The sequence below is a fragment of the Sapajus apella genome, unplaced genomic scaffold (genome assembly GCF_009761245.1).
Source record: "Sapajus apella isolate SASKATOON/1434 unplaced genomic scaffold, GSC_monkey_1.0 scaffold91, whole genome shotgun sequence".
NCBI lineage: Eukaryota > Metazoa > Chordata > Mammalia > Primates > Cebidae > Sapajus > Sapajus apella.
The window spans coordinates 2,043,839-2,066,035 of NW_022437031.1; the positions used below are offsets into that span (position 1 = coordinate 2,043,839).

At 36.7% G+C, this 22,197-nt stretch overlaps 1 protein-coding gene across 4 annotated transcripts in view; it reads right to left on the bottom strand.

Moving 5' to 3' along the window:
* ZC4H2 (zinc finger C4H2-type containing) overlaps positions 1-22,197 on the bottom strand; it is a 116,240-nt gene that overhangs the window by 18,749 nt on the left and 75,294 nt on the right. Inside the window, exon 1 of one of the 4 annotated variants that reach the window (XM_032255802.1) lies at positions 7,475-7,514. The exons of the other annotated variants lie outside the window; for them this stretch is intronic. The gene's annotated coding sequence lies outside the window, so the exon portion shown is untranslated. Of the gene's footprint in view, positions 1-7,474; positions 7,515-22,197 lie in introns of those variants that run through there. 4 annotated transcript variants of the gene reach the window in all.

Here is a 22,197-nt window from a genome sequence, read left to right on the forward strand (position 1 = left end):
GTTCTTAGATTTAAGTCTCAGATCAATCTTGAGTTGATTTTTGTATAAGGTGAGAGGTGAGGATCTAGTTTCATTCTTCTATATGTGGCTTGCCAGTTTTCCCAGCACCATTTACTGAATAGGGTGTCCTTTCCTCATTTTATGTTTTTGTATGTTTTTTTGTCAAACAAACTCATTTTTATTGACTTTATAAACAAAATTTTTATCCTCTTTTTTCTTTCTTTCTTTTTTTTTATTGTACTTTAGGTTCTGGGGTACATGAACAGATCATGCAGCATTGTTGCACAAGTATATACATGGCAATGTGGTTTGCTGCCTTCATACCCACCGTCACCTATATCTGGTATTTCTCCCCATATTATCCCTCCCCAACCTCCCCACATCCCACTATCCCTCCTCTAGTCCACGTGCTCTCATTGTTCAACAACTACTTATGAATGAGAACATGTGGTGTTTGGCTTTCTGTTCTTGTGTCAGTTTGCTGAGAATGATGGTTTCCAGATTCATCCATGTCTGTACAAAGGACACAAACTCATCCTTTTTAATGGCTGAATAGTATTCAATGGTGTATATGTGCCACATTTACCTTGTTCAGTCTATCATCAATGGGCATTTGGGTTGGTTCCATTTTGTTGGTACTTACAGAAGGCTGTAAGCATTTGGCTTTATTTCCGGGTTTTCTATTCTCTTTCATTGTTCTTTATGCCAATTTTTATACCACCACAATGCTGTTTTGGTAGCTTACAGCCTTGTAGTATAATTTGATGTTGGGAAATGTGATGCCTTTTTTGATTCCATATGAATTTTAGGATTTTTTTTCTAGTTCTGTGAATAATGATGATGGTATTTTGATGAGAATTGCATCAAATCTGTGGGTTACTTTGGGCAGTATGATCATTTTCTTATTACTGATTCTACCTCTCCATGAGCATGGAATATGTCTCCATTTGTTTGTGTCATCTATGATTTCTTTTAGCAGTGTTTTGTAGTCTTCCCTGTAGAGATATTTCACCTCTTTGGTTAAGCATATTTCTAAATATTTTATTATTTTTGCAGCTGTTGTAAAATGGGTTGACTTGTTGATCTGATTCTCAGCTTAGTTGTTGCTGGTGTATAGCAGTGCTACTGATTTGTGTACATTGATGTTGTATCCTGAGACTTTACTGAATTTGTTTATCAGGCCAAGGAGTTTTTGGATGAGTTTTTAGGGTTTTCTAGGCATATGGTCATATCACTGGCAAGCAGTGACAGTTTGACTTCCACTTTTCCAATATGAATGCTCTTTGCTTCTTTCTCTTGTCTGATTATGTTGGCTACAACTTTCAGTAATATGTTGTATAGAAGTGGTGAAAATGGGCATCCTTGTCTTGTTTCAGTTCTCAGGGGGAATGTTTTAAACTTTTCCCCATTCAGTGTGATGTTGCTTGTAGGTTTGTCATAGATGGCTTTTATTAACTTGAGGTATGTCCCTTCTATGCCAGTTTTATTGAATGTTTTCTTATCAAAAAGGAATGTACAATTTTATCAAATGTTTTTTCTGCATCTATTGAGATAAACCTATGATTTTTGTTTTTAATTCTGTCTATGTGATGTATCACATTTATTGACTTGTTTATGTTAAACCATACCTGCAACCCTAGGATAAAACTGACTTGATCATGGTGTATTATCTTTTTGATAATGCTGTTGGATTTGCTTAGCTAGTATTTTGCTGAGGATTTTTGAATCTGTGTTCATCGGGGTATTGATGTGTAGTTTTTTGGTTGTGTTCTTTCCTGGTTTTTGGTATTGGGGTAACACTGAATTCACGGAATGATTTAATTAGTATTTCCTCTTTTTTCTATCTTTTGGAATGGTTTCAGTAGGATTGGTACCAATTCTTATTTGAATGTCTGATAGAATTCAGCTGTGAATCCATCTGGTTCTGAACATTTTTTGTTGGCAGTTTTTAAATTGCAGTGTCAATCTCACTTTTTGTTATTGGTCTTTTCAGGGTTTCCATGTCTTTCTGATTTAATCTAGGAGGCTTGCATATTTCCAGGAACTTGTCAATCTCCTCTACACTTTCTAGTTTGTGTGTAAAAAGGTGTTCATGATACACTTGGATAATCTTTTGTATTTCTGTGATATCAGTTGTAATACCTGTAGTCTCATTTCGGATTGAGTTCATTTGGATCTTTTCTTGGTTAATCTCCCTAACAGTTTATCAATTTTGTTTATCTTTTCAAAGAATCAACTTTCTGGTTCATTTATCTTTTGTATTTTTTTGTTTCTTCCAATTTCATTGAGTTTTGCTCTTTGTTATTTTTTTTCCTTCTGCTGGGTTTGAGTTTAGTTTGTTCTTGTTTCCCTAGTTTCTTGAGGTGTGACATTGAGTTGTCCATTTGTGCTCTTTCAGATTTTTTGATTTAGGCATTTAACACCATGAATTTTCCTCTTAGCACCACATTTGCTGTATCCCAGAGGTTTCGGTAACTATTATCATTTATTTCACAGAATTTTTCAATTTCTATCTTGATTTCATTGTTAACCCAAAGCCCATTCAAGAGCAGATTATTTACCTTCCATGTATTTCTATAGTTTTGAGGGTTGTTTTTGAAGTTGATTTCCAATTTTATTCCCCTGTGGTCTGAGAAAATGCTTGATAAGATTTTGATTTTCTTGAATTTATAGAGACTCATTTTGTGGCCTATGACATGGTCTATCTTGGAGAATATTCCATATACTGAAGAAAAGAATATATGTTCTGTAGTTGTTGGAAATAATGCTCTGTAAATATCTGTTAAATCTATTTGTTCTAGGGTATAGTTAAAGTCCATTATTTCTTTGATTTTCTGTCTCGATGATCTGTCTAGTGCTGTAAGTATATTATTGAAGTCCTCCAATATTATTGTGTTGTTGTTCACCTCATTTCTTAGGTCTAGTAGTAATTGCTTTATAAATTTGGGTCCTCCAGTGTTAGGTGCATATATATTTAAAATTGTGATATTTTCCTGTTGGGTTAATCCTTTTATCATTATATAATGTCCTTGCTTGTCTTTTTTTAAACCATTTTTGCTTTAAAGTCTGTTTTGTCTGATGTAAGAATAGCTACTCCTGCTTGCTTTTGGTTTTCATTTGTGTGTAATATCTTTTGCCACCCCTTTACCTTAAGCTTACATGAGTCCTTATGCATTAGGTGAGTCTTTTGAAGACGTCTATGTTAGTATTGAGATGTGAGGTACTGTTTTATTCTTCATGTACTTGATGCCTAAATATTTTGGATCTTTTTCATGGTGTTGTTGTTTTATAGGCCTTGTGAGATTTAAGCTTTAAGGAGGTTCTATTTTGGTGTATATCAAGGTTTTTTCCCAACATTTCGAACTTCTTTTAGCATTTCTTTAGTGCTGATTTGGTGGTGGCAAATTCTATCAGGATTTGTTTATGAAAAAGACTTTCTTTCACATATAAAGCTTAGTTTTGCTAGATAGAAAATTCTAGGGTGACCATTATTTTGTTTCAGGAGGCTAAAGATAAGGCTCCAATCCCTTTTGGCTTGTAAGATTTCTGCTGAGAAATCTGCTGTTAATTTGATAGGGTTTGTTTTATAAGTTATCTTTTATTTCACAGCCCTTAAAATTATTTGCTTTCATCTTGACTTTAGATAACCTGATGACTATGTGCTTTCATGATGATTTTTTTTGCAATGATTCTCCAAGCTCTTTTGATTTCTTTTATCTGAATGTCAAGACCTCCAGGAAGGCCAGGAAAGGTTTCCTCAATTATTCCCTGAACTAAGTTTTCCAAACTTTTAGATTTCTGTTCTCCCTTAGGATCAGCAATTATTCTTAGGTTTGGTCATTTTACATAATCCCATATTTCTTGAAGACTTTGTTCATTTATTTTACTCTTTTTTATTTGTATTTGTCTGTTTTGGATATTTTGAAAGCCTTGTCTTTGAGCTCTGAAATTCTTTCTTCTACTTGTTCTAATTTATTGTTGAAATTTTCCATTGAATTTTATATTTTCCTAAGTATGTCTTTCATTTCCAGTAGCTCTCATTGTCTTTTCCTTTATAACATTTATTGCTCTAAAATATTTTAATTCATGGAAGATTCTCCAAGATGGCTGAATAGACACTACTCCAGTGCACAACACCCAGTGAGAGAGATGCAGAAATCCAGAAATCTCCTAGCTCCAACCAAGGTACTAGGTGCATTTCAATGGGTCTGTTCTGACAACGAGCAAAGACCATGTAGGGCAGACCTATTTGGGGAGAGGTGCTGCTTCACCCAGAAAGTGCATCTGACCAGTGAGTCAGAGGCTCCCCCTATGACACTCCAGTCCAGATACAGCACTTCCAACAAAGCCTCAGCAATACACAGAACAGGGGATCTTTCCCAGTCAAGCACCAGGAATTAAAAGCATGAAGTTGAATAATAATACAGGACAGTGTCCTGGATTGGTGCACAGACCTAAATGGACGCATAAGCCCAAAAGGTGGCCAGGAGAGTCTGCGGACCAAGCTATCACCCCCCTCCCTAGTCCCAGAGAGGGAGCTGTAAACGGGAGCAACTGGGCTGGTCCCTCCCTAATGACTGGAGAGAGAGGAAGCTAAAAGGGGGAGATAGCCAAGTGCAAATGGATGGGTCCCTACCATCCCCCACAAACCCCAGGGGGCTGAAGCACTGATTCTAGCAATTTGCAAAGCCAGTGCCACAGTCTGAGCTGAACTCTGAATGATCCAGCCCAGTGGAGGAAGGGTACAACCCCCTATTAGAGGGGTGGGACTGGGCTACATGTTTTAACAAAAAACACAGTAAGTCTACATAGCAATGGGACTGCATTCTTGACCACCCAGCAGCACCGCCAGGTCAGTGGAAGAGGCGGGCCTAAACCCCCAGTGTAAAAGAAAAAAGATACAGGAAGCTTCCCTAGTAAACTGAAGGAGTCCCTAGAAACCCAGTAGTGCCTTGACAGGCAGACAAGCGACCTCATCAAGCAGCTCCCTGAGACCACAGCCAGGTAAATCCACAAAGATGGGAAAAAACAGCACAAAAAAATGAAACCATCAAAGACAAGAACACCTCTTCTCCTTCAAGGTATCACAACTCCTCAACAACATGGAAACACAACATGACTGAGAAGGAGTGTGACAAATTGACAGAAACAGGCTTCAGAAGGTGGATAATAACAAACTTTTCTGAACTAAAGGAACACGTTCTAACTCAATGCAAAGAAACAAAAAACCCTGAAAAAAGGTTAGACAAAATGCTAACTAGAATAACCAGCTTAGAGAAGAACACAAACAACTTGACGGAGTTGAAAAACACAGCACGAGAACTATGTGAAGCAAACACACATTTTAATAGTGAAATCGATCCAGCAGAAGAAAGGATATCAGAGATTGAAGATCAACTCAATGAAATAAAAAGAGAAGGCAAGACAAGAGAAAAAAGAGTGAAAAGAAATGAACAAAACCTCCAAGAAATATGGGATTATGTGAAAAGACATAATCAATGTACCTGAATATGATGGGCAGAATGAATCCAAGCTGGAAAACATGCTCCAGGATATTATCCAGGAGAACTTCCCAAGCCTAGCAAGGCAGTTGAACATTCAAATTCAAGAAATACAGAGACTTCCACAAAGATATTCCTCAAGAATAGCAATCCCAAGGCACATAATTGTCAGATTCACCAGGGTTGAAATGAAGGAAAAATGCTAAGGGTAGCCAGAAAGAAAGGCCAGTTCACCCACAGAGGGAAGCCAACCAGACTCACAGCCAATCTCTCGGCAGAAATCCTACAAGGCAGAAGAGAGTGGGGGCCAATACTTAACATCTTTCAAGAAAAGAACTTTCAGCCCAGAATCTCATATCCAGCCAAACTAAGCTTCATAAGAGAAGGAGGAATAAAATCCTTTAAGGACAAGGAATTACTGAGAGATTTTGTCACCATGAGACCTGCCCTACAACAGCTCCTGAAAGAAACACTAAGCACAGAAAGGCACAAGTACCAGTCACTGCAAAAGCACACCAGTTGGCAAAGACCAAAAATGCAATGAAGACAATGAGTCAACTAACTGGAAAGAAAATCAGCCAGTAACAAAATGGCAGGATCAAATTCACACATAACAATATTAACATTGAATGTAAATTGCCTAAACACCCCAATCAAAGACACAGACTGGAAAACCGGATAAAAAGTCAAGATCCATTGGTGTGCTGTATTCAGGAAACCCATCTCACATACAAAGACACACACAGACTCAATATAAAGGGATGGAAAAAGGTTTACCAAGCAAGTGGAGAACAAAGAAAAGCAGGTGTTGCAATCCTAATCTCTGATAAAATGGACATCAAACCAAAAAAGATCAAAAGATACAAAGAAGGACACTACATAATGGTAAAAGGATGAATCCAACACGAAGAGCTAACTATCCTAAATATATACGCACCCAACACGGAGCACCCAGACGCATAAAGCAAGTTAACAACCTAAAATGATTTAGACTCCCACACAATAATCGTGGGAGACTTCAACACTCCACTGTCAATATTAGACAGATCAATGAGACAGAAAATTGATGAGGACATCCAGGACTTGAATGCAGAGCTGGACCAAGCGGGCCCAATAGACATATACAGAATGCTCCACCCCAAATGCACAGAATATACATTTTTTCTCAGCACCACATTGCACTTACTCTAAAATTGACCGCATCATTGGAAGCAAATAACTCCTCAGCAAATGCAAAAGAACGGAAATCATAACAAACAGTCTATCAGACCACAGCACAATCAGACTAGAACTCAGTATTAAGAATCACACTCAAACCCACATAACCACTTGAAAACTGAACAACTTGCTTCTGAGTGTCAACTGGATAAACAATGAAATGAAGGCAGAAATAAATATGTTCTTTGAAACCAATCAGAATGAAGACAACTTACTAGAATCTCTGGGACACCTTTAAAGCAGTGTCTAGAGGGAAATTTATAGCAATAAATGACCACATGAGAAACAAGGAAAGATCTAAAATTGACATTCTATCATCAAAATTGAAAGAGCTAGAGGAGGAAGATAAAAACTCAAAAGCTAGCAGAAGACAAGAAATAACTAAGATCAGAGCAGAACTGAAGGAGATAGAGACACAAAAAACCCTTCAAAAAATCAATAAATCCAGGAGCTGGTTTTTTGAAAAGATTAACAAAAGAGACCCCTAGCCAGATTAATAAAAAAGAAAAGGGAGAAGAATCAAATAGATGCAATAAAAACGATAAAGGGGATATCACCACTGATCCCACAGAAATACAAACTACCATCAGAGATTACTACAAACAGCCCTATGCACATAAACCAGCAAACCAGGAAGAAATGGATAAATTCCTAGACACTTGTACTCTACCAAGACTAAACCAGGAGGAAGCTGAAATCCTGAATAGACCAATAACAAGGGCTAAAGTAGAGGCAGCAATCAATAGCTTACTAACCAAAAAAAGTCCAGGTCCAGTTAGGTTCACAGCCGAATTCTACCAGATGTACAAAGAGGAGCTGGTTCCACTCCTTCTGAAACTGTATCAAACAATACAAAAGGAGGGAATCCTACCTGCCTCATTTTATGAGACCAACATCATTCTGAGAGCAAAATCCAACAGAAACTCAACTAAAGAAGAAAACTTTAAGTCAATATCCATGATGAAGATTGACACAAAAATCTTCAATAAAATACTGGCAAACTGAATACAACAGCATATCAAGAAGCTTATCCATCATGATCAAGTAGGCTTCATCCCAGCGATGCAAGGCTGGTTCAACATATGCAAATCCATAAACGTAATCCATCACATAAACGGAACCAAAGAGAAAAACCACATGATTATCTTAATAGATGCAGAGAAGGCCTTTGAAAAAATTCAACAGCTCTTCATGCTAAAAACTATCAATAAACTAGGTATCAATGGAATGTATCATAAAATGATAAAAGCTATTTATGACAAAACTACAGCCAATATCATACTAAACTGGCAAAAGGTGAAAGAATTCCCTTTGAAATCAGATAGTAGACAAGGATGCCCTCTCTCACCACTCCTATTCAATATAGTATTGGAAGTTCTAGCCAGAGCAATCAGGCAAGATAAAGAAATAAAGGGTATTCAACTAGGAAAGGAGGAAGTCAAACTGTCTCTATTTGCAGACAACATGATTGTATATCTAGAAGACCCCATTGTCTCAGCCCAAAATCTTCTCAAACTGATAAACAACTTCAGCAAAGTCTCAGGATACAAAATTAATGTGCAGATATCACAAGCATTCCCATACACCAATAACAGACAAACAGAGAGCCAGATCAAGAGAGAACTCCCATTCACAATTTCTACAAAGAAAATAAAGTACCTAGGAATACAATTAACAGAGGATGTGAAGGATCTCTTCAAGGTGAACTAAAAATCACTGCTCAATGAAATGAGAGAGGACACAAACGATGGAAAAATATTCCAGGCTTATGGTTAAGAAGAAGTAATATCGTGAAAATGGCCATACTGCCCAAAGTAATCTATAGATTCAATGCTATCCCCATCAAGCTACCAATGACCTTCTTCACAGAACCAGAAAAAATCACTTTAAATTTCATATGGAATCACAAGAGAGCCCACACAGTCAAGACAATCCTAAGCAAAAAGAGCAAAGCCGGAGGCATCATTCTGCCGGACTTCAAACTATAATAAAAGGCTACAGTAATCAAAACAGCATGGTACTGGTGCCAAAACAGAGACATAGACCAATGGAACAGAACAGAGGCCTTGGGAGTAATGCCACACATCTACAACCATCTGATCTTTGACAAACCTGACAGAAACAAGCAATGGGGAAATGACTCCATGTTTAATAAATGGTGTTGGGAAAACTGGCTAGCAATGTGCAGAAAGCAGAAACTGGATTCCTTCCTGTCACTTTACACTAAAATTAACTATAGATGGATTATAGATTTAAACATAAAACCTAACACCATAAAAACATTCGAAGAAAACCCAGGCAAAACCATCCAGGACAGAGGCATAGGCAATGACTTCATGGCTAAAACACCAAAAGCAATGGCAATAAAAGCCAAGATAGACAAATGGGATCTAATTAAAACTCAGAACTTCTGTACAGCAAAAGAAACCATAATTAGCGAGAACTGGCAAGCAACAGAATGGGAAAAAATTTTTTCAATCTACCATCTGACAAAGGGCTAATATCCAGAATTTATAAAGAACTAAAACAGATATACAAGAAAAAAACAACCCCATTCAAAAGTGGGCAAAGGATATGGACAGACACTTTTCAAAAGAAGACATATATGAGGCCAACAAACATATGAAAAAATGCTCATCACTGGTCATTAGAGAAATGCAAATCAAAACCACATTGAGATAGCATCTCATGCCAGTTAGAATGGTGATCATTAAAAAATCTGGAGACAACAGATGCTGGAGAGGATGTGGAGAAATAGGAACACTCTTACACAGTTGGTGGGAATATATATTAGTTCAACCATTGTGGAAGACAGTGTGGCAATTTCTCAAAGATCTAAAAATAGAAATTCCATTTGATCCAGCAATCCCAGTAACTGGGTATACACCCAAAGAAATAAATCATTCTACTATAAAGACACATGCACATATATGTTCATTGTGGCACTGTATACAATAGCAAAGACCTGGAAGCAACCCAAATGCCCATCAATGATAGACTGGATAAAGAAAATGTGGTACATACACACCGTGGAATACTATGCAGCCATAAAAAACAATGAGTTTGTGTCCTGTCCTTTTTAGGAACTACTTGGATGAATCTGGAAACGATCATTCTCAGCAAACTGACACAAGAACAGAAAGCCAAATACTGCATGCTTTCAGTCATAGGTGGGTGTTGAATATTGAGAACATGTGGACTCAGGGAGAGAAGCATCACACCCCAGGGTCAGTTGGGGGGAGTAGGGGAGAGACAGCAGGTGCGGTGAGTGTGGGGAGGGATAATATAGGGAGAAATGCCAGATATAGTATGCACATAAAGAAAAATAAAATGATAACAAAAAATTTTTAATTCATATCCTGAGTTTTAAAAATTTAAGTTGTTTTTCACCTTTCTTTGGTGTCTTCTGGAGTAGCTTAATAAACAACCTTCTGAATTCTTTATCTGGCACTTCAGAAATTTCTTCTTGGTTTGAATCCAATGCTGGGAGCTAGTATGATCTCTTTGGGATGATTTAGAACCCTGTTTTTTCATATCACCAGAATAACTTCTATTGTTCCTTCTCATTTGGGTAGACTATTTTATCAAATTATTCTTGAATTTACTTTTAATTGGACTCTTTTATAATTTTTTTTTTCTTTCTTAAGGATCATATTTTAATGTTTATTTTAATCTAGTTTGATTCTTGGTGATTTTAGGAATGGAAATGTATGAGTTCCTTAGTTATAGAGAATATTTTTTCAACTAGCTTCCCCAGATGCTGGTTTTAGTAGTTAAGTTCTTGATGTGTGGGCAAGTTCATTGTTTCTTATAGGGTTGAAATGACAGGCATCTCCTAAAGCTTATTTCCTTCTCTCATGGTGTACACTTTATTTCTTTATTTAATTTTCCCCATTTTTATATTTGCTAAGTTGATGATTCAGGCTTCAGGCTAAGAGGAAAGTATTCCTATATAGGCACCAGTTGTAGCTAAGGCAGGTGGGTAGATGTCATACCTAATGGTGAACTCAGTTCCCAGACTTGATGAGGACGGCTGGAGGAGCTCTCAATTAGATGTGCTGAGGTTTTCTCAGGGTGAAGAGTGGCAGGTAACTCCCCTGCCAGGTCAGCAAGAAAACTACAGCTTCACCCTTGTCCCAGTGTTTTGGCTATTCAGAACAAACAGACACGTCTTTTCCTATCAGCAGAGAGACCTGGGAGAGAAGGCCTGCTGTTCAGATTATTTTGTCCCACAGAATATTCTCTTGTTGTGGTGCTCTCCCCTTTCCTCTAGAAATGTGGCTTCCTGAGAAGCAGAATGCAGTGTTTGGAAGATTCTCCTGAAACTTTGGAAGATTCTCCAAAATTCTTAACATTTTTATTCCATTGTAACATCTGGGCCTGGAGTTTCCATTTTTGGAAATTGTTAAATTACAAATTCAATTTCCTAAATAGTGACATGGTTATTCAAATTCTCTAATTTATTGTGGGTGAGTGTGGTAGTCTTTGGAAGAACTGGTCCATTTCATGTAATTTATCAAATTTACATGTACATACTTGTTCACAGTTGCTATTCTTTTGACGCCTGTTCTGTCTGCAGCAATATCCTCTATTTCATTCCTGATGTCAGAAAATATGTGTCTTGTTTCTTTTTTGTTAATGTTGCTACAGGTGTTTAAAACATATATATGTTATATTTTGTATATATACATATATATATACAAAGTGCCTTCTTTTAAATATATATAAACATATTTATATATATTTCATATATAAAAATATGTATATTTAAACATATATACATAAAGCAACCAGTTTTTTGTTTTCTTACATATATTTATTATATGTGTTATATATATAATATATATATCCCTCATTTTTTAAAAATTATACTTTAAGTTCTGGAATACAAATGCTGAACGTGCAGGTTTGTTACATAGATATATGTGTCCCATGGTGGTTTGCTGCACCAATAATACTGCAATCTAGGATATAAGCCCCAAATGCATTAGGTACTTGCCCTAATGCTACCCCTCCCCTTGCCCCACACCCCTCAACAGGCCCTGTTGTAGGATGTTCCCCTACCTGTGTCCATGTGTTCTCATTGTTCAACACCCACTTAAAGTGAGAACATGTAGTGTTTGGTTATCTTTTCTTGGGTTAGTTTGCTGAGAATGATGGTTTCCAGCTTCATCCATGTCCCTGCAAAGGACATGCACTCATACTTTTTTATGACTGCATAGTGTTCCATGGTGTATATGTGCCACATTTTCTTTATCCAGTCTAACAATGATGAGCGTTTGGTTGATTCCAAGTCTTTTCTATTGTAAATAGTGCTGCAATAAACATACATTGCACGTGTCTTTATAGTAAAATGATTTATAGTCCTTTGGGTATATACCCAGCAATGGTCAAATGGTATTTCTGGTTCTAGATCCTTGAAGAATCACCACATATCTTCCACAATGGCTGAACTAACTTACACTCCCACAAACAGTGTAAAAGCACTCCTATTTCTCTATGACCCCTCCAGCATCTGTTGTTTCCTGACTTTCTAATGATCAATATTCTAACTGGCATGAGATGGTATCTCACTGTGGTTTTGATTTGGATTTCTCTAATAACCTGTGATGATGAACTTTTTTAAATGTTTGTTGGTGGCATAAATGTTATCTTTTGAGAAGTGTCTGTTCATGTCCTTTGCCCACTTCTTAATGTTTTTTTTTTCTTGTAAATTTGTTTAAGTTCCTTGTAGATTCTGGATATTAAACCTTTGTCAGATGGATAGATTGCAAAATTTTTTTCCCTGTAGGTTGCCTATTCACTCTAATGATAGTTTCTTTGGCTGCACATAACCTGTTTAGTTTAATTAGATCCCATTTGCCAATTTTGGCTTTTGTTGCCATTGCTTTTGGTGTTTCAATCCTGAAGTCTTTGCCCATGCCTATGTCCTGAATGGTATTGCCTAGGTTTTCTTCTAGGGTTTTTATGATTTTAGGTCTTACATTTAAGTCTTTAATCCATTTTGAGTTAATTTTTGTATAAGGTGTAAAAAAGGGGTCCAGTTTCAGTTTTCTGCATATGGCTAGCCAGTTTTCCCAAAACCATTTATTAAATAGAGAATCCTTTCCCCATTGCTTGCATTTGTCAGTTTTGTCAAAGATTAGATAGTTGTAGATGTGTGGTGTTATTTCTGAGGCCTCTGTTCTGTTGTATTGTTCTACATATCCGTTTTGGTACCAGTACCATGCTGTTTTGGTTAATGTAGAATTGTAGTATAGTTTGAAGTCAGGTAGCATGATGTTTCCAGCTTTGTTCTTTTTGCTTAGGTTTGTCTTGGCTATACGAGCTCTTTTTTGGTTCCATATGAAATTTAAAGTAGTTGTTCCTAATTCTGCAAAGAAAGTTAATGGTGGCTTGATGAGAATAGCGTTGATTCAATAAATTACTTTGGGCAGCATGGCCATTTTCATGATATTGATTCTTCCTATCCATGAGCATAAAATGTTTTTCCAATGTTTGTGTCGTCTCATTTCTTTGAGCAGTGGTTTGTAGTTTTTCTTGAAGAGATCCTTCACGTCCCTTGTATGTTGTATTCCTCAGTATTTTATTATCTTTGTAGCAATTGTGAATGGGAGTTCACTCATGATCTGGCTCTCTGTTTGCCTATTACTGGTGTATAGAAATGCCTTTGATTCTAGCACATTGATTTTGTATTCTGAGATTTTGCTGAAGTTGCTTATCAAATTAAGGAGCTTTTGGGCTGAGAAAATAGGGGTTTCTAAATATACAATAATGTCATCTGCAAAAAGAGACAATTTGATTTCCTCTTTTTATGTTTGAATACCTTTTATTTCCTTCTCTTGCCTGATTGCATTGGCTGGAACTTCCAATACTATGTTGAATAGAGTGGTGAGAGAGGGCATTCTTGTCTTGGGCTAGTTTTCAAAGAAAATGCTCTCAGTTTTTGCCCATTCAGTATGATATTGGCTATGGGTTTGTCACAAATAGCTCTTACTATTTTGAGATATGTTCCATCAATACCTAGTTTATTGAGTATCTTTAGCCTGAAGGGGTGTTGAATTTTATTTAAGGTTCTGTATCTATTGAGATAATAATGAGGTTTTCATCATTGTTTCTGTTAACGGGATGGATTATGTTTATTGATTTGTGTATATTGAACCAGCCTTGCATCCCAGGCATCAAGCTAACTTGATTGTGGTGGATAAGCTTTTTGATGTGCTGCTGGATTCAATTTGCCAATAGTTTATTGAAGATTTCAGCATCGATGATAATCAGCAATATTGGGCTGAATTTTATTGTTGTTGTTTTTGTATCTCTGCCAGGTTTTGGTATCAGGATTAGCTGGCCTTACAAAATGAGTTAGGGGGAGTCCCTCTTTTTCCGTTGTTGGTTCAGTGTCAATATGTCAGAAGGAATTGTACCAGCTCTTCTTTTTACCTCTGGTAAAATTTGGCTGTGAATCCATCTAGTCTTGGGCTTTTTTTTTTTTTTTTTTTTGGTAGGCTATTAACTACTGCCTCAATTTCAGAACTTATTATTGGTCTGTTCAGGGATTCAACTTCTTCCTGGTTCAGTCTGAAAGTGTATATATCCAGAAATTTATCAATTTCTTCTAGATTTTCTAGTTTATTTGCATAGAGGTGTTTATACTATTCTCTGATGCTACTTTGTATTTCTTTGGAGTCAGTGGTAATATCTCTTTATCATTTTTTATCATGTCTTTTTGATTCTTCTCTCATTTCTTCTTTATTAGTCTGGCAAGCAGTCTATCTATTTTGTTAATCTTTTCAAAAAACCAGATCCTGGATTCACTGATTTTTTAAATTATACTTTAATTTCCGGGATACATGTGCAGACTGTGCAGGTTTCTTACGTAGGTATACATGTCCCAAAGTGGTTTGCTGCACCCATCGACCCATCATCTGCATTAAATATTTCTCCTAATGCGATCCTTCCCCTTACCCCTGGCCCCATGACAGGCCTCAGTGTGTGATGTTCCCCTCCCTGTGCCCATGTGTTCTTATTGTTCAACTCCCACTTATAAGTGAGAACACGTGGTGTTTGGTTTTCTGTTCCTGTGTTAATTTGCTAAGAATGATGGTTTCCTGCTTCATCCACGTCCCTGCAAAGGACATGAACTCATGCTTTTTTATGACTGCATAATATTCCATGGTGTATATGTGCCACATTTTAAAATCCAGTCTAAAACTGATAAGCATTTGGGTTGCTTCCAGGTCTTTGCTACTGTGAATAGTGCTGCAATAAGCATACGTGTGCATGTCTCTTTATAGTAGAATTATTTATAATCCTTTGGGTGTATAACCAGTTATGGGATTCCTAGGTCAAATGGTATTTCTAATTCTAGATCCTTGAGGAGTCACCACACTGTCTTCCACAATGGTTGAACTAATTTACACTCCCATCAACAGTGTAAGAGCATTCCTATTTCTCCACATCCTCTCCAGCATCTGTTGTTTGCTGACTTTTTAATGATCACCATTCTAACTGACATGAGATGGTATCTCATTGTAGTTTTGATTTGCGTTTCTCTAACGACCATTGATAAGGAGCTTTTAAAAATATATTGTTGGCTATATAAATGTCTTCTTTTAAGTTGTGTGGTTTTGAGTGAGTTTCTTAATCCTGAATTCTATTTTGATTGCACTGTGGCTTGAGGGACTGTTTTTTTTTTTTATGATTTCCATTCCTTTGCATTTACTGAGAAGTGTTTTACTTCCAATTATGTGGCTGATTTTAGAAAAAGTGCTATGTGGTGCTGAGAAGAATGTATATTCTGTTGATTTAGTGTGGAGAGTTATGTAGATGTCTATTATGTCCATTTGTTCCAGGGCTGATTTCAAGTGTTGAATATCCTTGTTATTCTTCTGTCTCATTGATCTGTCTAACATTGACTGTGGAGTGTTAAAGTCTCCCACTATTACTGTGTGGGAGTTTAATTATCTTTGTAGGTCTCTAAGAACTTGCTTTATGAAGCTGGATGCACCTGTATTGGGTGGATATATATTTAGGATAGTTAGCTCCTGTTGCATTCTTCCCTTTAACATCATGTAATACCCTTCTTTATCTTTCTTGGTCTTTGTTGGTTTAAAGTCTGTTTTATCAGACACCAGGACACTAGGATTGCAACCCCTGTTTTTTTTTTTTTTTTTTTTTTTGTGCTTTCCACTTGCTTAGTAAATATCCCTCCATCCCTTTATTTTGTGCCTCTGTGTGTCTTTACACGTGAGATGAGTTTCCTGAATACAGCACACCACTGGGTCTTGATGTTTTTTATCTAATTTGCCAGTCTGTGGCAAAAACATAAATTGGGACATTTAGCCCATTTACATTTAAGGTTAATATTGTTATGTGTGAATTTGATCCTGTCATCATGATGCTAGCTGATTATTTTGCACATTAGTTGATGCAGTTTCTTCATAGTGTCATTGGTTTTTACATTTTGTTATATTTTTGCAGTGGCTGGTACTGTTTTTTTTTTTTTTTTTTTTCTTTTGCCATATTTAGTGCTTCCTCCAGGAGCTTTTGTATGGCAGGCCTGGTGGTGACAAAAATCCCTCAGCATTTGCTTGTCTGGAAAGGATTTTATTTCTCCTTTTGCTTATGAAGCTTATTTTGGCTGGATCGATATTCTGGATTGAAAATTATTTTCCTTAAAAATGTTGAATATTGGTCCTCACTCTTCTGGCTTGTAGGGTTTCTGCAGAGAGATCCACTGTTAATCTGATGGGCTTCTTTTTGTTGGTAACCTTTTTTCTCTGGCTGCCCTTAACATTTTTTCTTTGATTCAACCTTGATGCTCTTCTCGAGTAATATCTTAGTGGTGTACTCTGTAGTTCCTGAATTTGAATGTTGGCCTGTTTTGCTAGGTTGGGGAAGTTCTCCTGGATAATATCTTGAAGTGTTTTCTCCAACTTGGTTCCATTCTTCCCATCATTTTCAGGTACACCAATCAATCATACGTTTGGCCTTTTCACATAGTCCCATATTTCTTGGAGACTTTGTTCATTCCTTTTTATTTTTTTTTCCTTGAATCTTGTCTTCCCTCTTTATTTCTTTAAGTTCATCTTCAATCTGTGATATCCTTTCTTCTGCTTAATCAATTTGGTTATTGATTCTTGTGCATGCTTCATGAAGTTCTTGTGCTGTGTTTTTCAGCTCCATGAAGTCATTTATGTTCTCTAAACTGATTATTCTAGTTTAGCAGTTCTTGCAACCTTTTATAAAGGGTCTTAGCTTCTTTGCATTGGGTGAGGACATGCTCCTTTAGCTCACAGGAGTTTGTGATTACCCACCTTCTGAGGCCTACTTGTGTTAATTCATCAAACTCATTGTCCATCCAGTTTTGTGCTCTTGGTGGAAAGGAGATGTGATTTTTTTGGAGAAGAGGCATTCCGGTTTTTGGAATTTTCAGCATTTTTGTACTGCTTTATCCTAATCTTTGTGGATTTAACTTTGGTCTTAGATGCTGATGACCTCTAAATGGAGTTTCTGTATGGGCATTCTTTTTGTTGATGTTGATATTATTGCTTTCTTTTGTTCGTATTCCTTCTAACAGTCAGGCCCCTCCACTGCAGGTCTGCTGGAGTGTGATGGAGATCCACTCCAGACCCTGTTAGCTTGGGCATTACCATTGGAGGCTGCAGAACAGCAAAGACTGCTGCCTGCTCCTTCCTCTGGAACCTTCATCCCAGAGGGGCACCTGCCAGATGCCAGCCTGATCTCTCCTGTATGAGGTGTCTGTCAACCCCTGCTGGGAGGTATCTCCCAGTCAAGAAGCATGGAGGGATCAGGGAACCACTTGATGGGGCAGTCAGTCCCTTAGCAGAGCTTGAGCACTGTGCTGGGAGATCCACTGCTGTCTTCAGAGCCAGCAGGCAGGAATGTTTAAGTCTGCTGAAGCTGCTCCCATAGCCACCCCTTCCCACAGGTGCTCTGTCCCAGGGAGATGGGAGTTTTATCTATAAGCACCTGACCTGGACTGCCACCTTTCTTTCAAAGATGCCCTGCCCAGTGAACAAAAATCCATAGAAGCAGTCTGGCCACAGCCTCTTTGCCATGCTACAGTGTTTTCCACTATATCCAAACTTCCTGGTGGCTTCATTTACACTGTGAGGGGAAAACTGTCTACTCAATCCTCAATAATGGTAGATGCCCCTCCCCCCACCAAGCTTGAGTATCCCAAGTCGACTTCAGTCTGCTGTGCTGGCATCGAGAATTTCAATCCAGTGGATCTTAGCTTGCTGGGCTCTGTTGGAGTGGGACCCACTGAGAGAGACCACTTTGCTTTCTGGCTTCAGCTCCCTTTCCACAGGAGTGAATGGTTCTGTCTTTCTGGGGTTCCAGGCACCACTGGGGTCCAACAACAACAACAAAAAAACTCCTGCAGCTAGCTCAGTGTCTGCCCAAACAGCTGCCCACTTTTGTGCTTGAAACCCAAAGCCCTGGTGGTGTAAGCACACAAAGGAAGCTCCTAGTCTGCAGGTTGCAAAAACCATGGAAAAAGCATGATATCTGGGCCAGATAGCACAGTCTCTCATGACTTCCCTCATATTGGAAAAACCTCCTGGTTGTTTTAAACACACACACATACACACGTATATTTAAATATAAATTTCACTCTTGGGTTAGATTCCTGGTTGTTTTAAATATATTAAATGTGTATATTTTAGATAGATGTAGATAGATAGAGAGATATTTAAAACAACTAGGGATTTATCACAGGAGTGTGATTTCAGGGACACAGGTAATGTGCATATGTGCATACAATGTGTATATGTTGTTTTAAATATATAAATGTTTCATTCATTTCTTTGTTGCTTTTCTATTCTCAATTTCATTGATTTCTGCTCTTACCTTTATTAGTGTCTGCTTTTTGCTTACCTTCATCTTATTTTTTTCTTCTTCTTCTTCAAGTTTCTTGAGGTGGGAGCTTAGATTATTGATTTAAGGCATCTCTTCTGTTATAACATAAGCATTTAGTGCTGTTAATATTTTTTTCATTACTGCTTTTACTGCATCTCACAATTTTTGATATTTTCCAGTTCACTCAGTTCAGCGTATTTTTATTTCTCTTGAGACTCTCTATGAAATATACATATTTACATATATGTTTAGTGTTCAAGTGTGTGCAGATTTTTCTCGTACTTTTTTCTGAACTACTGATTTTTTTCTTTGATTTTATTAATGTCAGAAAACACACTTCTGTATTTCTATTCTTTTAAATTTGTTGGGGATTGTTTTATATCTCAGGAAATGGTCTATCTATTTTGGTACGTGTTCCATGAGCACTTGCAAAGAATATGTATCTTGTGGCTCGGTAAAGTGTTCTATAAATGTCAGTAAGATCCTGCTGGTTGATGATGTTTCTATATCCTTGCTGATTTCTGGCTAGTTTTGTCAAATGTTGAAAGAGGTGTGTTGAAGACTCCAACTATAGTTGGATTGTACACTTAGGCTAAATTTATCTTTAAAATGTCTTTCTTCCACAATAAATTCAACAGGTTATTGTAATATTTTTACTTTACAAAGTTTCAATTTTAAAAAAACATTTTGACTCTGTTAAAGTGAACTAAATATGGCTGAGAAAGACTCTGTACTTATATATTTGAGTCCTCATGGATGAACCATAACCTAACTTAATAGGTAGACAAGACTGAAACCTAACTTAGGAGTATGTGCCTGTAACAACAGCTGAGCCTTGGCCAATCCCAGAAGCCATGCTTCAACCACTCATACACTGCTGAGTGTTCAAACTGTGAATAATGCAAACACTGAACTGTGACCAATCCAGTTGTTTCTGTACCTCACTTCCAATTTCTGTACATTACTTCCCTTTTTTTTTGTCTATAAATCTTTTTCCACCAAGTGGCTGTGCTGGTTTCTCTGAATCTGCTGTGATTCTGATGGCTACCTGATTCAAGAATTGTTTATTACTAATGAAACTCCTTTAAATTTAATTTGGGTGATTTTTTAAAAGATAGTGTCAGAAGTGGTATCTAAAATAGAACTTCTAACAACCCCCAGTAGCACTGAGTGAATAAGCAAGGTACCTGCAAGGACCCACTTGTGTCACTTGATCTCTCAGAGGAGCTGGAGATCTTGGTAAGTTCTCTCTCGTGTTTCAGAGCTCCATGGATTTGTGTTTGGAGTTCTTTAAGTTTCTTTGGGAGAATTTCTCATCCAATCTTGGGTTTGTAAGTCACTACAGAAATTGGACTGGAACCAGGATTGGATTTTATCCAGTAATTAACTGGCTTGGATCCAGTTAGAGGACTCTTAGACCTGACTGGGTCAGAGATAGACTAGCAGTAAATGCTAATATTGTAGAAATTAGAAAATTTAGCTTTAGGAAATTCATGGGGATTTTTGTGTTCTACCCCTTTGTTTCTTTTTTTGCACATCTAGGTAGGAAAAATCATTGGCTACGTTCATCAAGGCAACATGAGAGCAAAGCCAATAGTTTAAGTAAAGAAATGGAATTCTTAATTTCTGAAGAACTGAGTTCCTCTGGCTTATACATGCATAAATATTAACGCGGGAAGCAGCAAAATCTAACAGAAAAGATGAAAGAGCCACACTTTATCTGTACTTTAGTGAATGATATTAATATATGCTGAGTTCCTAGGCTCCAAACCTAGTACATAGACTTACTTACTTGCCAGGTATTCACCAAAAATAAAAATTCCTGAAAGTTACCATTATAACATGTATTTGAGACTACTGAAAAAACAGTTTTATATGCAAGGTGTGTGAAGACAGTACAAAGTATTTTTGGTAAAAGATTATAAGAAGGCATGGGAATGTAAATGTCGGCCTACATTAGAAAATTAAAGGATTGTTTTAAATTAGATTAAAGTAAACATTTGAGCAAATTGTAAGAGGTTTATAAAAATCTTGTAAAACAAATTCTGTGTGTAAACATACTGACTAAACTTAAAAAGGTATTATTTGTTTTTTCCATAAATTGAACATTAAAAGTACAACAGGGTTTTCTTAGAGCACTAATCTGCTCTTTAACAAAAATCTGTGAAGGGTAATAAAAGCTTTATGAGAATCTCACCTTATGGTCAAAATGATTAAGATTGAATCAATTTGTCTATAAGATTTCTTAAGCTGGGGAGAGATAGCAAAGGGAGAGATGCCAGATGTAGGTGATGCGGAGGAAGGCAGCAAATCACACTGCCACGTGTGTACCTATGCAACAATCTTGCATGTTCTTCACATGTACCCCAAAACCTAAAATGCAATAAAATTAATAAATGGGAAAAAAATTAGGGTTAACATTCATGGTACACTAATGCCAGAGTGAAATTTTGCTTTCTCTCTTGAACAAGATTTTAATGTAATAGTAAAGCATAACTAAAGATTTTTATTTGCCTTTTGAATAAACTACCAAAAAAGAAGGGAAAGACAGGAGACAAATTATTTGGAAAGGTAAGCTTTCTATCAATAAGTAAAGGTTTTTGTCTTTTTAAATTTTTCGAGTCATAATTTTGGCTAAATAAATGACTTATGGTATGTGGAATTCTATTTCATCATATTGAAGTGTTTTAAACCTTTTACATATTTGATAGGCTTCCGAAAATCAAATTTCAGCTTCAAAACTATCTTTTCTGACTTCTAACTTTGGAATGTTGCATCCCTGAAGCATCCAAAAGAGAGATAAACAGAACTATTTGATATGTTAAGTTACAGGCGATGCACTGTCAAAAAAATTAACTTTCTTCAGGTTATGTTTTAGTGAATGACATTAATATATGTTCCAAAATTATATGAGATTTCAACATTTCTAATATGTCAGTTTATTCTATCAATCATAATTATGGCTATCATGGTAAGTTATCGTAGACCTCAGAAATAATCAAATTTCCTTTTCAATTGTGTTTTTAACTGTAATCATTTGAAGTCATTTCCATAGTTAATTACTTAATGCTGATCCTGTTTCTGAAAAACTTCACAAGCATGCAAAATCCTAGACTATGGTGTCTTTTAGGAGTTGCATGAAAGGATGGAAAGGACTCTGAAAAGCACTCTTAAATACAGGTTTCTAATAACTCTAAAATCATATCATTTGGACTGAAGAATTCCTGAAATGTTGATGAAAAGACTGACTGGTTTATAAAACTGCTAACCCAAGTAGAAGAAAAATTAATTGAATAATAAAAAAATGCTCTACCAGATTTGAATGCTAAATCAGCCAATACTGAAATTGTTTAGGTATACAATTTGAATAAACCCCATGGTCTAAGTGAAATGACCTATGATAACTCACCAGTTATCAGTGCTATGCACCTAATTTGGAAAAACAACTGGTATTCAAGAAGATGTAAGTCTGATGTTAATTAAATATGGACTCATGGAGTAGCAATACAGCCGCTTTCTCTCTCCTGAGTCCTTAGAGCTCTTGTTATTAAAAGTTTTGTATTCCATGACCCATCATGCAAAAGATAAAATG